Source organism: Lissotriton helveticus, chromosome 4_1 (assembly GCF_964261635.1).
Source record: "Lissotriton helveticus chromosome 4_1, aLisHel1.1, whole genome shotgun sequence".
Taxonomy (NCBI): domain Eukaryota; kingdom Metazoa; phylum Chordata; class Amphibia; order Caudata; family Salamandridae; genus Lissotriton; species Lissotriton helveticus.
The window spans coordinates 1,506,063,752-1,506,079,754 of record NC_136063.1 but is presented as its reverse complement, the minus strand read 5'-3'; the positions used below and the strand labels follow the sequence as shown (position 1 = coordinate 1,506,079,754).

The 16,003-nt window shown below is 39.9% G+C and overlaps 1 protein-coding gene across 1 annotated transcript in view; it reads right to left on the bottom strand.

The window, feature by feature from the left end:
* Nucleotides 1-16,003, bottom strand: part of ABCA13 (ATP binding cassette subfamily A member 13) — a 2,470,580-nt gene that overhangs the window by 299,251 nt on the left and 2,155,326 nt on the right. The gene's annotated exons all lie outside the window — the stretch shown is intronic.

Genomic DNA, 16,003 nt, shown 5'->3' with positions numbered 1-16,003 from the left:
TAATATTCTTAATATACATTTCAATATTTTTACTTTCATCCGGTATATATGTACAGCAATGTTGGACATGTAAAATGCCACAGACTCCTCCCTCTTTTGCTAAGAGTATGTCTAAAGCAAGACGGTCTTGAATTACCATGGATCTAATTGCAATAACTTCAACATTCACTAATTGAAATCCATCAGCAGTGTCAGTTGATAATCTATCAACTATAGTGGACAATTTTCTGATTCTCCCTGCATTTAGGGTTATACCAACAAAAGGTATAACAGCTTGAAAAATATCTCCCAGAACTTCAGTAAAAGTTTCTCTTTTAGCTCTATTTACATAATTATGGATTTTAAATAATCCTTCTGAATCTCTGTCAACATGAAACACTTTAGGAAAAACAATTCCCACATAACAAGTTCCATACCAATGGTCTGGAAGGTTGTAGTAGGCTTTGTCACCACAAACAAAATAAATTCCAGGAAAGATAGGATCTTTTCCACCTTTAAATCCCCAACCTCCCATAATCTGATAAGTATCTTCACAGTTGCTTGCACCTACAAAATAATTATCAAAAAGTGTGTTATCTCTTCTAATGCAAAGCTTTCCACTAACAGGTTTGTCTATGTGAATTGCAATATTTTCAAGCATTTTACCATTTAGTTTCTCATCCTCTTTTTGCCAGAATGATGACTTAGTCTGCTTGACTAATTCATTTCTCTTATAAATTGCTCTTCTCTCCTCAACCATATTCAGAAATTTCTTACCTTCAGCACTTAATTTACATGTTAGATTATTCTTGTAAGCATACTCATAAGTGAGTTCATTAGTAACAAGGAAATATTCTCTCAATTGTTTAGCTTTCTTATGCTTATTTAAAGCATTATCAATCTTGATATTAGCAAAAATCTCATCATAATTTGAATAGTAATATTCTAAACGACCAGTTTGATAAAATAAACTAGTTAATACACTACATGTAACAGCATAAGTGAGAGGAAGCATATTATATGTTACTCCCTCAGAAACAGAAGCGGGTAACTTAACGCACACATAACAATCCTTTGCATCCATTACCTTTACATATTCACTCAAAAGCTTTGTGAATGTATTGCTTGAAAAATCACCTATTGATTTATCTTGATGAATGTTAGGTTGATGATCAATTACTTTAGCAGATGCACTATGTTTAGTTTGGCTAACTAGAGCTTTGCTTGTTAAGTTAACTTTGTGTAATTCTCTATTCATTTCTAAAGGTATAATCACAGCTAGTACCAACCAGAGCAGAACTAAAATGAGCAGACACACCAGAGTCATCTTACAGCATCTTTTAAAAACAGAGCATTTTGAAGTGCTCTCCTTAATGTAAGGCATTTTTAGGTTAGTTTTAGCCTCAAAAATAAAATTAAAAATAAAAATAAATTTTAAAATTATACACCCCCCTTTTAAAATATTTTTCTTTTTATAACCCTAAACAAGATTTCTTCGACCTTATGTCATACATAAGTTTTTCTTCTACTAGACAGTTTTTCTTCGACCTTGTGTCAACTAACAGGATTTCTTCAGCCTTATGCCAATTTAATAAATTTGTACTTCAATCATTGTCACTAATTTCTTGGATTTCGTTTTCTTCTTCACTACTATCATATATATCTATAACAGGTGGAATTACTAAGTAAGTCCACTCAGGAGACTTGTATTTCTGGTTTGGTCTAATTATTCTCTTCCCTTTTCTTGATATCACTTCTATTTTCCTTCCAACTCCAACCTCTTTTCCAGGACTCTTTTGACTACTGATTTCTTCAACTTGTTCTATTGGCTTTTTAATCAATCTGACTCTCAATCTTCCACCAGGCCAGTAGTCTGCTTTTCTCACGTACTTTTTCTTTGGTTCAGAATTATTTGATTCTGATTTCCAAGTCCTTTTCTTTCTGTTTTCACTTCCACCTTCCACGTCACTTTCCTCAGTTTCGTAGTCTGAAATTTCAATTGACTCAGGAACTTCTCTATATGGCAATTTCACTCCTTCAGGAACTTCACTTTGTCTTCCATCACTGGTACTCGGTAATTCGTTCTCCTCCTCTTCCTCAATTACCTTTAGCTTCCCAGATTTCGGATTTTTGTTCCTTACTTCAGAGCTTGTTCTCTGCCTTTCGATACTCTCCTGGTCTGAAACTTCTTTTGGTTCAGCTTCTTTGTCTTCAATATAGACAACCGAATCCTCAGTTATCTTTTCTTTTAACAGATTCTCTTCACCTTCAGAATCTATTTCAATTATTTCTAAGTCTTTTCTTGCCAGATTTCCATTCACCGGCACAGTTTCCAGATGTCGACTTTCTTGTCGATCTTCAGAATTTGGAATTACTTCACCTTCTGTTCTGTCTTCTGCTTCAGAATCAGAGTCATCTGTGGTATCACTTTCAACATCAGAATTCTCAGGAGTTGGTATTGGAATAGTATGACTTGGATGAATCCAACGCTTCAATCCTCTGCACTTTACAGCATTAGTAGTGATCAAGATTACCTGCCTAGGTTTCTGCCATCTAGGAGATAGACAATTCCTCCTCCGATGTACTTTCGTTCTGACCCAGTCTCCAGGTCTCAGATCATGTGTCAAAACTTTGTCATTTGATTGTGCTTCAGTTCCCACCTGATTAGATACAGAAGTTACCATATCAGATAACCTTTTACAGTAATCCAAAATCGCACTGTCATTTATGCTCAACAGTTTACCTACAGGTACAAAAGCTTGCCTCATAACTCTTCCCATCAAAATTTCATGAGGACTCAAACCTGTCTTTTTTTTTGGTGTACTTCTTATTGACATCAAAACAAGTGGAAGAGCATCAGTCCACTTAACTCCTGTCTCTAGACACATTTTCCCAATTCTGTTTTTGATAGTTCCATTTATTTGTTCAACTACACCTGATGCCTCTGGTCTGTATGCACAGTGTATTTTCTGCTCAATACTCATAGCTTCGCAAATTAATTTCAACAGTTTGTTATCAAAATGACTTCCTCCATCACTCTCAATAGTGACTGGAAAACCGTACCTTGGGATGATTTCTCTGAGCATTAGTTTTGCTACTGTAATTGAATCACAATGTCTTGTAGGAAAAGCCTCTACCCACCTTGAGAACAAGCATACAATTACAAGTACATATTTCAAACAGTTGTGTAAGGGCATTTCAATGAAATCTATTTGTAACCTGGTGAAGGGACCACCCTCTCGACCAATTATTCCTGTCCCCACCACTGATTTTCTGTTAGGATTCATTTGTTGGCATGACAAACACCTTTGACAAAAAGATTCTGCAATGGTTCTAAATTTGGTATTGAACCATGTTTCTTTAAACAGTCTGACCATAGAATCTCTTCCTAAATGTGCAGGACCATGATATAATCTGGCCATGTCAGAAATCATGCAATTTGGTAAAACTACTCTCCCATCTTTGTAAACCCACACTCCATCTTCATCACGTTGTCTACAATCTGATCTTAACCACTGGTCTTTTTCTTCATCATCTGCTTCGTTTTGTAAATCTCTAATCTCATTCCATGTTTCTACAATAGTTGTTAGCATTAATGAATTTGAATCAGTTTCTGTACTTCTATTCCGATTGTAAGAATAATTTTTCCTTGCGCAGTACTTTGCTGTTTCATCTGCGAAGGCATTTCCTTTGGAAATATAATCAGTCCCTCTAGTGTGTGCTGCACACTTGACTATGGCAATTTCTTTTGGCAATTGTATTGCTTCAATTAATCTTCTAATGAAAACTGCATTTTTAATTGGTGACCCTGTTGATGTCATGTATCCTCTCTGTGACCAGAGTTGTCCATAATCATGCACAACTCCGTATCCATACTGACTATCAGTAATGATGGTAACTCTTATATCTTTTGATATTTCACATGCACGAATTAAAGCAATCAATTCAGCCACTTGTGCTGAACGAACTCCTTCAAGACATGATGCTTCTTCAACATCTTCGACTGTACAAACTGAGTATGAAGCTTTCAAGACACCACCTTCGGATCTTAAGCATGAGCCATCTATAAAATAGACAAAATCCGATTCAGGTAAAGGTCTGTCTTTGATGTCTTTTCTTGGTTTTGTGCAGAATTCCATGACATCTAAACATTCATGTTCTGTCTCGATGTCATCAACAATTTCAGAATCAGGCAGTAATGTAGAAGGATTCAGATTCAAACATCTTGAAATCGAAACATTATCTGCTCCCAGTATGATTTTCTCATACTTTGTCAATCTGCTACTTGTTAAATGTTGAGTCTTACCTCTTGTCAGTAATATTTCAACTGAATGAGGCACAAAAACTTTTACAGGAAATCCCATAATGATTCCTTCACTTTGTTCAAGACTGATACTTGTAGCTGCAACTGCTTTTAAACAACCTGGTAATGCTTTTGCAATTGGATCAAGAACTGCAGAGAAATATGCAATAGGTTTCTTTAGGTTCCCATGTCTCTGAATTAACACAGATAATGCACATCCTTCTCTCTCACTGCAATACAGTTCAAAATCTTTCTCATAATTTGGCATACCCAAAGCAGGAGCTTGGCATAAGCTCTTTTTCAAGTTCTCAAAAGATTCCATTTCAACATCATTGAGAATAATTGGATCTTTTATATCTGATTTGGTCAATCTTTGTAGTGGTTTCGCAATTACCGAAAATCCACTTATCCATTGTCGACAGTAACCTACCATTCCCAGGAACATTCTGACCTGTCTTTGTGTTCTTGGTGGTAACATTGCTTGAATCATTTTTATTCTCTCTATTGTTACTTGTCTTTTTCCTTTTGCAATTCTGTGACCAAGATATTTTACTTCCTGTTTGCAAAACTGTAGTTTTGCTGGGGACACTTTATGTCCTTCTTCTGCAAGGCGATTTAACAGAATTATTGTGTCTGTTACACAATTTTCTCTTGTCTTTGCAGCAATTAACAAATCATCAATATACTGCACCAACGTAGACCTACCTGGTAAGTCTAAATCTTCTAATGATCTTTTTAACAGTTCGTTAAAGATTGAAGGACTTTCTGTATAGCCCTGAGGGATTCTTGTCCATCCAAGGGTCTTACCTTGGAATCTGAAAGCAAAGATTTCATAACTGTCTGGGTGTAGAGGAACAGTAAAGAATGCATTGCAAAGGTCAATGACTGTGTACCATTCAGCATCATATGGAATCTGAAATAGAATTACTGCTGGATTTGGAACCACAGGACAACATGGAATAACAATTTGATTAACCTTTCTCAAATCTTGTACGATCCTAAATGTTCCGTTAGCCTTTTTAACTCCCATAATTGGTGAATTACAAGAGCTACTCTTCATTTCTTTCAATACACCTTGCTTGATTAATTTTTCAATTACAGGTGTAATACCTTCAATTGTCTCAGTTTTCATTTTATATTGTGGAGTGTTTGGAAATTCTACTCCCTGCTTCAATGCAATTTTAACAGGATCTACGTTTTTCATCAGACCCATCTCATTCCCAGTAAAATCCCATATTTCAGATTTCACTGTTTCTTTTAGCTCTTCAGGTAAATCTTTTTCTTCAAATGCAGGAAACAATTTTGTTTCTTCTGCTTCTATCATCATCATTGTCATTCTGTACAAATCATCTTCCTCCATTGTTTGTAATTCAACTCCTTCAGGAGAACAATATATTCTGCAATTCATTTTACATAGGATGTCCCTACCTAATAGATTTACTGGACTACTATTACAAACCACAAATCTGTGTTTGTCTCTGTAATTTCCAATTTCAACTGGTACTGGATCAGTTAAGTCTGTTTTAATTTGCTGATTACTTACTCCGACAACTTGGATGGTATCCCCAGAGAGAGGTAGGTTTTCAATTTCCACTGATCTAACAGTAGAACGAGTAGCACCAGTGTCCACTAGAAAAGTGATGTCTACATCATTAACTTTCCCGTTTACATAAGGACCAGACTGGTCAACCTCAAGAGTGGTTCCAACAACACACTCTTCCTCCTCTCTCGGGCACCGTCAGCAATAATCATCAGAATCACTGTCTTGGCTTTCTGTTAATAAAAATTGTTGTGAAGCATTTTGCATTTGAACCCTTTGCTGCTTTTGCTGTTTTTGTGGTTTTATTACCTGTTCACATCCCTGAAATCCCACTTTTGGATTATATTTTTGAACTCCCCCACAATTCGGAAAAGGTGGTTGTGGCAACTGGTCCTGTCGATTATTCACCTGTTGTTGTTGCTGTTGTTGTAATTGTCGCTGAATATTAAATTCATTTAACCCCTGTTGCATCTGTAGCTGTTGCTGCACGTTAACACCATTCTGCATCTGTGGATTCAATAAGGGATTCTTTAAGTTTCTAGGAGGATGAGGACACTCGTCCCTCCAATGTCCAATTTCGCCACAATTAAAACAAGGTAATCTTTGTTTCAGCTCTTCTATCTTTGGGCTAAATTTCTTTTGGAAATTATTACCTTTAAACTTTCCTTGTATCTGGTTCGTATTTCCAGTTTGAACAAAATTAGTGTTCTTATTTCCCATGCTGGCAATCTGTTGCTCAGCTACCTTTACCTGTGCCCACATGGCTTTCTCCTTTAACTTCTTCTGCTTTACTTCTAATTCATCGCTACAATATTTTGCTTTTCTCAGAATATCATCTATAGATAGTGCTTGCCATCCGACAATACTAGTTCTGATCATTTCTCCAATTTCAGGTTTTAGTCCATAAACAAATCTATAGATAAAATGACTCATGTCTTTCTCATCTAATTTTTCATAACCACTGTATTGTTTAAAGATTAACAGTAGCCTTTCATAAAAAGAATGAACTGATTCTTTTATTTCCTGCTCTGTTCTTTCTATTTTAACCCAATCAACTTCTTTGGGTGGAATTTTGTTTTTCATCCAAACAATTACTTTCTCATAAAAATCCATTACAAGTGGATTTGGGGCACCTGTTTCTTTAATTCGCTCAGGTTCTGTTTTTGGCCAACTAATAGATATTTTACATTCTGTCCAAAGATCAGATGGAACAACAATGTCAAAAAATCCATCCAAATCAATCCACAGAACTTTTGACACTTTGATAAATCTATCGACTTGCCTGTACCACTCAACAGGTTTCTCTCTTAATTTTGGAAAGTCATTTGTGAATAACAGAATGTCCTGTCTTGACCATGGGACATGAACATATCCTCCACCTGCAACTTCTCTCATTGGAAATTGTTTTGACAATTTTTCTAATCTTTCATCTTCCTTCCTTTTGGTCCATTTCACTCTCCATTTGTTCAGTTCTCCTAGCTTTTTGATATAGACAATTAAATCTTTAATGTGAACTATTCTTCCCATTGAGTTCAAACTCTCAATGTCGCTTTCTGAGAAATCTAATCTATAATGTTTTGCAAAATTCTTTTGTTTACTCACATCGATTTCAAGTTCTGCAGCTAGATCCTCTAATTGATCATATTTATTTTTCGTTTTCCACTGAATACTTTTGCAAATGAATAGTAGTTCATCATCCCGATAGTAATTTAAACTATCTGGGCCAATTGTTCCAATTATTAATTCTTCTATATTTGCTTTTAATTTGGCCACATCAAGCTTTGGTGTAGTTACCCTGACTTCAGGACTTCCTACATCTGACATAGCACCCATTGGTGTTTTTGGAGATAAATCCTCATTGAAAGTTAAATCAGGCATTCTCGATCTAGAAGTGTTTAATTCTGTCAAATCTGAATAAAATTTTTCAGCAGGCTTTTGAATTTCTGTATTTAAAGGAATAGTTAATCCAGTTTTGTTTGTATTTCTTTGTTCAAATACAGGCTGAACAGGACCTATTGTTACTGGAACTGTAACAGCTTCCATGCCTTTTGTCATTCTTTTAATTAATTCTTCTTTAGACCTTAAGTATTCATTATAATCATCATCCTCAACATTTCTTGTCTCTCTTGTATATTCTTTTGGAGGTTCCCTTGCTCTTGGAGTCATTGAAAAATGTCTACCCTCATTTCGAGCATTCTCAAATTCTGGTCTTCTAGGAGTTTCAGTGATTTCACAATTATTTGGATAAAGTTTAGGAGCTTCATTAATTGGAGGTGCACTCGGTGAAGTTTCAGTAGAAACCACCGGAGTAGACCATGATCTAGGAGGTCTCAAAGGCTGATTAGTCTGTTTATTTTTAGCAGTTGTATATATTTCTTCCATAATTGCATCCTCAGATTCACTTTCCATAGATTTTCCTGTAGGAGAACCCATTACCATTTCATGAATTAAATACAATCCTTCACTCATGTTTCCCTGTCTCCACATTCGTAATCTATCTTCATGAGTTTCTCTTTTCCATGATGGATTTTTAGAAGGTCTTTTAATTCCACTAGCTTCTCTTTGTAACTGATACATCTCATCTTCCCACTCAACTAAAGCTTCAAATTGAGTTGGTCTCGGTTTTGGAACAAGAGCATTCATTTTCTCTCGTAAGTTTCTTAAAACTCTTACATTAAATGAACCATCATCAGGCCAAGTCAAAACACCATCGTTTTTAGTATAACGTTTCCAACTGTCGAACCATAAGACAGTATGATATCCATATTCACCTTCCATGTATGCTGCAGGTGTTTTATACTTATAAAGTAGTTTACCACCTCGCGTTTCGATTTTCTTGTCAGGTGAAAATAAATTCTTAAATTTCTGAAATAATGTTGTCTTTTTCTCAACATGTTTAAAATGATAACTCATTTTCAAAAGTAAAATTTAATTCACAAAATCGTTCGTAAAATATTTCCGGGATGTTCCGCAAAACAACCAATCCGTGCGCGAAACACACCAACAAGCCAATGGCAGTTGAGCTGCGTCACTTTTCAGTTCGACCAATAATTTTGGAGATTTTCCTAAGGACCAATCAGCTCACAGGCCGTCAGAGACTCAGGAGCCAATCAGAATACAGCTTGTGACGTAGGTCACCCAATCCCAGCGCGGCTCTGTGACGTACACAGCAGCTGCGGTTTCTCGTTTCTCACTCCTGGCGCTTACCCCTCCTTCACAAAATCTTTTCACAGCGCCATTTTAAGAACACTTTTCGGTGTAAATTAATTCTTAACAATCACTTATAAAGACAACATCTGTTCGTTTCACTAATTAGGATAGTTTACATACATTCAAGTATCCACACTTCGGAATAGACGGCGCTATTCACACTAAGGATAATATTCAATTGTTAGTAGAGTAACCTTACCCCACCCTTCTAGCAAGTATAATTATGAACTCGCTTTGCTCTGAACCCACCGCGAAGTGAAAGTTCTAAGAGTTCCACTTGAACATAAAATACAATTCAAACTCGCACTTTTACACGGAAAATTCCCTAATTTCAAACACACACGAAATCCGTACAGGACTCTCACCTGTTTATAGAAATCATGCACCGTTAGCAAAATAACGACGTTATCCGTACAGGGCTCTCACCTGTTTATAGATATGAAACATGTACCCGTACAGGACTCTAACCTGTTTATAGATAATCATGCACCGACGTTAAATTTTACCCTTCACTCAAGCTTGGATATAACTAATACTCTCATCACAGTGAGTTTTATGGAAGGCGCTTTGTCCCTATTCTCATGCTGCTTTGATTTCTTAGAAAATCCTCACTATACAAGATTCAGACCTAGCCCTAAAACTGTGCTGCTCGGCGACAACACTATGGTACACGGCGATACCTCTTGTGATACTCGGCGATATCACTACAAACGAACAGATGGCTTGCGTGACTAATTTCTCGCCACACAATCTATACCGGTATAGCTTACAGATAGGCACGAAAAACGAACTTAACAAGTGTTAAAACATTAATCCTATTTGCATACCATGACGCAATCCTTAGCAACCAACATGTTACCTTGGTTACTCCTTAGCAACCATCAATTTCTGCTACCAGATAATTGATCCAGCGGGCTATAGAAAATATATCATAAACTACGCTACCCAATTTCATAACCTATAAACAAAATTCTAAACTATACATGGACCCATTTATGAACCTGATATATTTTTGGGCCTACTGAATCAGGTGGTCAAATAAATCTATATACACATTATTTACAAACTATAAACATATTTATACATTTGCAGAAAGAATATTGTCATTAGAATAAAACCCAACCATTTAAACGACCACCATAGGCGACGTGATCTAGCTAAAGGTAACCTATACTTCTAAATAACCAAGACCAGCTTGTTTGTCAAAAGTAAGATTTTATTTTCTAGATTATGGTATATAAGTTGTAAGTTTTATAAATGAAATTTTATTTGCAATAAAGCAAGCATGATAGTAAGAAATATGGAAAAATACAATTTAAGCAATTTAATCAAATTTAAAGAAATTATATAAAGTTTAGCATTTCTAAAACCTATTTCCCTAACTGAGCTAAATAGACAGAAATTAAAGTAAAGTTCTTTGAGGATTCTTACGTGCTCCACGCAAAGTCCAGCAGCACATCACCCTCATCGGAAAGTCAGAAAGCAGCAGCCAGCCCAACCCTAAGGGCATGACTTTTTATACCTTTCTACGCTAACTAAACTAGCAAAGGAAAGTTTTCAGAAATACTCGACGTCCCATTGGCTGAAAGTGACAAGTGACATGTCACCCGATTCTTAAAAAGTTCCACAAAATCATGTCTTACAAAGACCATTGTCTCTTCCACGTGAAGCCAGAGGCTTCCTGCGATTGCAACTTTGTTTTAAGTCATCCTCGCAGCTTCCATAGTCTTACAGTGCAACTTCCGCGGATGCCAAGTTAAGGACTGACAAAAAGTTCACTTTCGACCTTGGCCATGTCCGACAGAATGATGTCAGCTCATCAGTTTTTGCTTTGTGAATGCAGCTTCAATAAACGTTTTAATTCAGAATGGGCGTCTCGTGACTTTCTGCAGAAATATGAATTAGCTCTTTTTGTGCGGCTCAAATAGTTAGGCCTCAAAAGCAGGCAACTTATGATTTCTAGTATAAAACAAACACAAGAAAAGTATTAATGTAAGAAATAAAGTATATTCTGTATCCACCCCATGGTTTACTAAATAATTAACCCACCCGATTAATCAAAATGTTACCTAGCCATTGCAAACAAATAAAGCAGCGTTTATATTTACCAGTCTCCGTTTTTCTATGAGACCCATATGCACCTAGAATAGTAGAAATGACATCATACAGACAAGAATAAGCAAAACAAGCACATGCTTATTTTAAATATGCAGCAGTTAGTAATGACAAAAACGAAAACAATAAATTATTTTATTATTTTGCACGAACAAAAAGATGCAACATTTATGCACATTTATGAGCACACATGTTAGTCCCCCCACGTGTAAAGTTTAATCTAGGTTGTATTAGCACAACATATCACAAATCATTAATAATTTTATTCATGTTATGGAAATGTGACTTTGCGAGTTTAAACAAAATTTTGTTTTCTATCTCGCTCCATCACTCACAGTGTGGGAGACTTAAATGTGAATGTAAGGAACATGCTACGATGCATAACATCACTTTGTACTGTCATTAGCTCCCGTTAGTAGGGCTTTAAGGCGGTCAACTTTGAAATGGGGTCCCTGGATCTCTATTAAGCCCTATTTTCATATTCTACACTTTATAGGAAAAAGCAATGATTGATTTCCCAACAGTGAGTATAATAAAATTTAATGTAATTAATGTCAGAGAGGCAGTCCCTATTGAAATGTATTTCACCTTGCATTCCCTCTATGTATTTGCTTCTTCCAGCTGCTATGTTTCTGTAGGTTTTTCATACCACATATGCCTTTCCTATAGTGCATACTCAGAACTGAGTCATCTCCAGGTGTCTGAGTGAGAGTTAGGGAGCAGGATGAAAGCAGATCGAGTTTGTTACAGTGTAAGGGAACCAGGGTGTGCCGAATAGCAGGCGCCATCTTGGTTGGGGGGCTAGTGGTTGGACTGCAGGACTCGTGTGCCTGGAAAGGGCATAACAACGGAACTCCTCTCATTATCAGGTCAGACTGAATTGACCTTCGCGCGCCAAGGCATTTGCTAATTTACTTTGCCTTTTTAAATATTTGTGCTCTACTGCGCACTCGCGCTGTTTAATCTAGCGCTAGGTGCATTTTTTCGTCCCTGCCTGTTCTGGGGGGTATTCCTAGCATAGCACTTACCTGCATTATAATTGTGTCCCCATCCCCATTTGAGGGAATTAGAGTGCTTTAGGGGCTTCTTGGGCTCTGTGGGAGGTCGCGCTGCGGTGTTTGGAGCCGCCATTTTGGGTGAGGGAACCAGGGTGTGCCGAATAGCAGGCGCCATCTTGGTTGGGGGGCTAGTGGTTGGACTGCAGGACTCGTGTGCCTGGAAAGGGCATAAAAACGGAACTCCTCTCATTATCAGGTCAGACTGAATTGACCTTCGCGCACCGAGGCATTTGCTAATTTACTTTGCCTTTTTAAAAAATAACTTTTTAAATATTTGTGCTCTACTGCGCGCTCGCGCTGTTTAATCTAGCGCTAGGCGCATTTTTTTGTCCCTGCCTGTTCTGGGGGGTTATTCCTAGCATAGCACTTACCTGCATTATAATTGTGTCCCCATCCCCATTTGAAGGAATTAGAGTGCTTTAGGGGCTTCTTGGGCTCTGTGGGAGGTCGCGCTGCGGTGTTTGGAGCCGCCATTTTGGGTGAGGGAACCAGGGTGTGCCGAATAGCAGGCGCCATCTTGGTTAGGTGGCTAGTGGTTGGACTGCAGGACTCGTGTGCTTACGGCCATTTAAGATGGCAAACTCTAAGGCGCGCAGCGGGCTCGCCGGCGGATCGCCGGAGGTTCGCCAGAGGTAAGCCCGTTTGCGCCCGTTCGCACACAGGACGCGCCGGGCGCCGGCAACTCTGCTTGTCAGGAACATTCTGCTCCATTTTACTCACGTGACGATCTTATACGCCTGAACACCGGCACTCCCTCAAAATATATGTATAGATCCACTGGCAGGCACCCGGATACCATAACTTGCGGCCTGCTGAACGTCAGATCGCTCATTAAGCACTGCGATGAGATTGCGCTTCTCATAGATACCTATGATCTAGACGCACTGTTTATGACTGAGACCTGGACCACATCGGCTAGTGCGGTGGAATTGGGTACAGCCTGCCCCTGGGTTTTAAAATAATACACAATCCCAGAGTAGGGGCTAGAGGAGGCGGAACTGGAGTAATCTTCAGAGAGACACTCAACTTCTCTCAGCTTACCATCAAGGCCATCAATGGATGTGAGGTACTCGGCCTCTCCATCAAGGGTACAGGAGGTGTGTTATACACGGGACTTTTATGCTACAGACCCCCAGCGGGGACGTTATCAGCTGTGCCTGAGCTTATTGATCTGATCTATGATCTATCCCACTCCCATACTAGGCTGATGATGCTAGGGGATTTTAATCTTTGGCCTAATGGACCTACTAATTCCGCTTTTGTAGAGTTGGTCCAAGCCTGCCGTAATATTGAGCTTCTACAGCTAGTACTCTCGCAAACCCACTCCAAGGGCCATATTCTTGACCTGATTTTTGCTGACGCAGGTCTAGTGTCTTTGCCGGATGTTATACCTCAGGGCTGGACTGACCATGCTCTCGTCCTTTTCTCCCTCTCTTGTCCAGTTGTCACGGCGGCGAAGGGTAGTGTGGGTGGTACTAGAACGGGTAGACAATGGTCTAGACTTCTTGCGCTGCCCGCACCCCCTAGTTTGCTGCCGGAAGGCTTCGTATTGGGAGATACGGTGGACAGGAGCTATGAGACGCTTTGCCAGCAAATCTCGGCCTCCCTAGACTCTTTGGCGCCGATGCGTAAAATTAGAGCCAGGACCAATCTGGCTATGCCATGGTACTCAGAGGAACTCCGGCAGCTCAAGCTTCAGTGCAAACAGGCTGAGCGTGCTTGGAGGAAACAGTATCTGGAACCATGTAGAGCTCATTTTAAACAAGCTCTGGCGACCTATAAGGCCCAGATCAAGCTGGCCAAGGCCAGACACCTGGAAGAACTATTGCTGGCAGCGGCAAATAAGTCCCAGACCCTATTTAAGGTCGTAAAAGATCTGGCCCACCCAGTTTGTACTAAAAACAACATACCTGCCTCCCAAGCTCTCTGTGACTCGTTGGCACAGGCCTTTGAGGATAAGATTGTTACCATCTTAAATAATCTTGCCTTGTCATCTGGCCAGACTGTGCATCATCCCAATTGTGCTGAGAGGGTGGAGGAGGGCGCCAAGCTAGCGGAAATTAACATCTTGCCCTTACCATCGTACGAAGACTTCTGTGCATTGGCCGATGGTATATCTTCAGGCTCACCGTCTGACCCGCTCCCACCAAAATTTTGGAAGCTGTGCCGGGAAGAGCTTTTTCCACCTCTTTTCTCCATTTGCTGCCAGTCCCTCAGCTCGGCGCGGGTCCCAGACAGCTGGAAATTGGCGGTTGTCTCTCCATTACTTAAGAAGGAAAATCTGGACCCCGCCTGTCCAGCCAACTACAGACCCATCTCTCTGTTGCCATTTCCTATCAAGATTCTTGAGAAATGGGCCACTAAACATCTCTCCAACTTTCTTGAGATCAACAACTGTTTGGATGTGGCCCAGTTTGGCTTCAGACCAGCGCATGGGACAGAAGCGGCTTTGGTGACCGTTCGTGATGACCTGCGGACGCGGGCCGACCAGGGTCAGGCAGCCTTTTTAGTGCTGCTCGACATGTCGGCCGCGTTCGCCATACAATATTGATCAGGAGATTGGCGGAGGTTGGAGTATCTGGGCTGGCCCTTGAATGGATGATGTCATATCTTGATCATAGACACCAGCTAGTGGCCATACCACCCTTTAAATCAAACATCAGAAGGGTTGGTCAGGGCGTACCTCAAGGGTCAGCCATCAGTCCCATTCTTTTCAATCTCTACCTCCGCCCCCTGATCATGTTGATTAAATCCTTTGGCATTACGGTTACCAACTATGCTGACGACACCCAGCTCATCTTTTCCCTTGAGGGTAAGGATGGGGTGTCCCAGGAGGCCTTTCATCGCTGTATGAACACCACGGCTGAATGGCTGGGTAATAACTCCCTGCAGTTCAACAGCGCAAAAACTGAGGTGCTGCACTGCTCCCTGGACCGTATCCCCGGATTTCTGGCCTCCCGATTTCCAGGGCGCTAGCTCGCCTGCGGATTCGGTCCGTAATTTGGGGGTAGTGTTCAGCACCAGCCTGCAGCTTGATGCATCAGTGAATCGAACGGTGGCCACCTGCATGGCATTGCTTTGCTCACTGCGCAAGATCTTGCCCCTGCTCCCGTCACAGGTAAGACCAGAGGTAGTGCGGAGCATAATTCTAAGTCGCATTGACTACTGCAACGCACTTCTTTTGGGAGCCCCGGCTAACTTAGTCGGTAAATCACAGCGTGTGCAGAATTTTGCCGCCAAACTGGCCCTTTCACGCTGTCGCCTGGATTCCTCCGCTAAGGCACTTAGGGACCTTCACTGGCTGCCAGTCTCCCAGCGGATTGATTTTAAAGCATTATGCTTGGTGTTTAGGGCCTTACATGGGCAGGGTCCGCCCCCTCTGCGGGACCTTTTTTCTTTGTACACACCGTCCAGACTGCTACGTTCAGCCTCTCTTATCTGGTGGTTGTGCCTAAGATTCTGAGGTCCCGGACTGGTGGTCGGTCTTTTAGATTTGCTGCTGCAAGATTGTGGAACTCCCTTCCTTTAGGTCTGAGAGGTATGGAAAATGTTACCTCTTTTAAAAAAGCCTTGAAAACTCACCTGTTCCCCAGGGCATTGTAAACGCATCTGCTGCTTGAAAACATCATGTATGTGTAGGTGTCAGGACAGTCTAAGCGCCAGGATGCCCGTTGGGTGACAGAAATCGCGCTATACAAGAATATCTATACATACATACATATCTATACATACACGTGTATATAAAAGGTGTTCAGACTGCATGCACATCCAATCCTTTGATTCTCTGCAGATTGCATA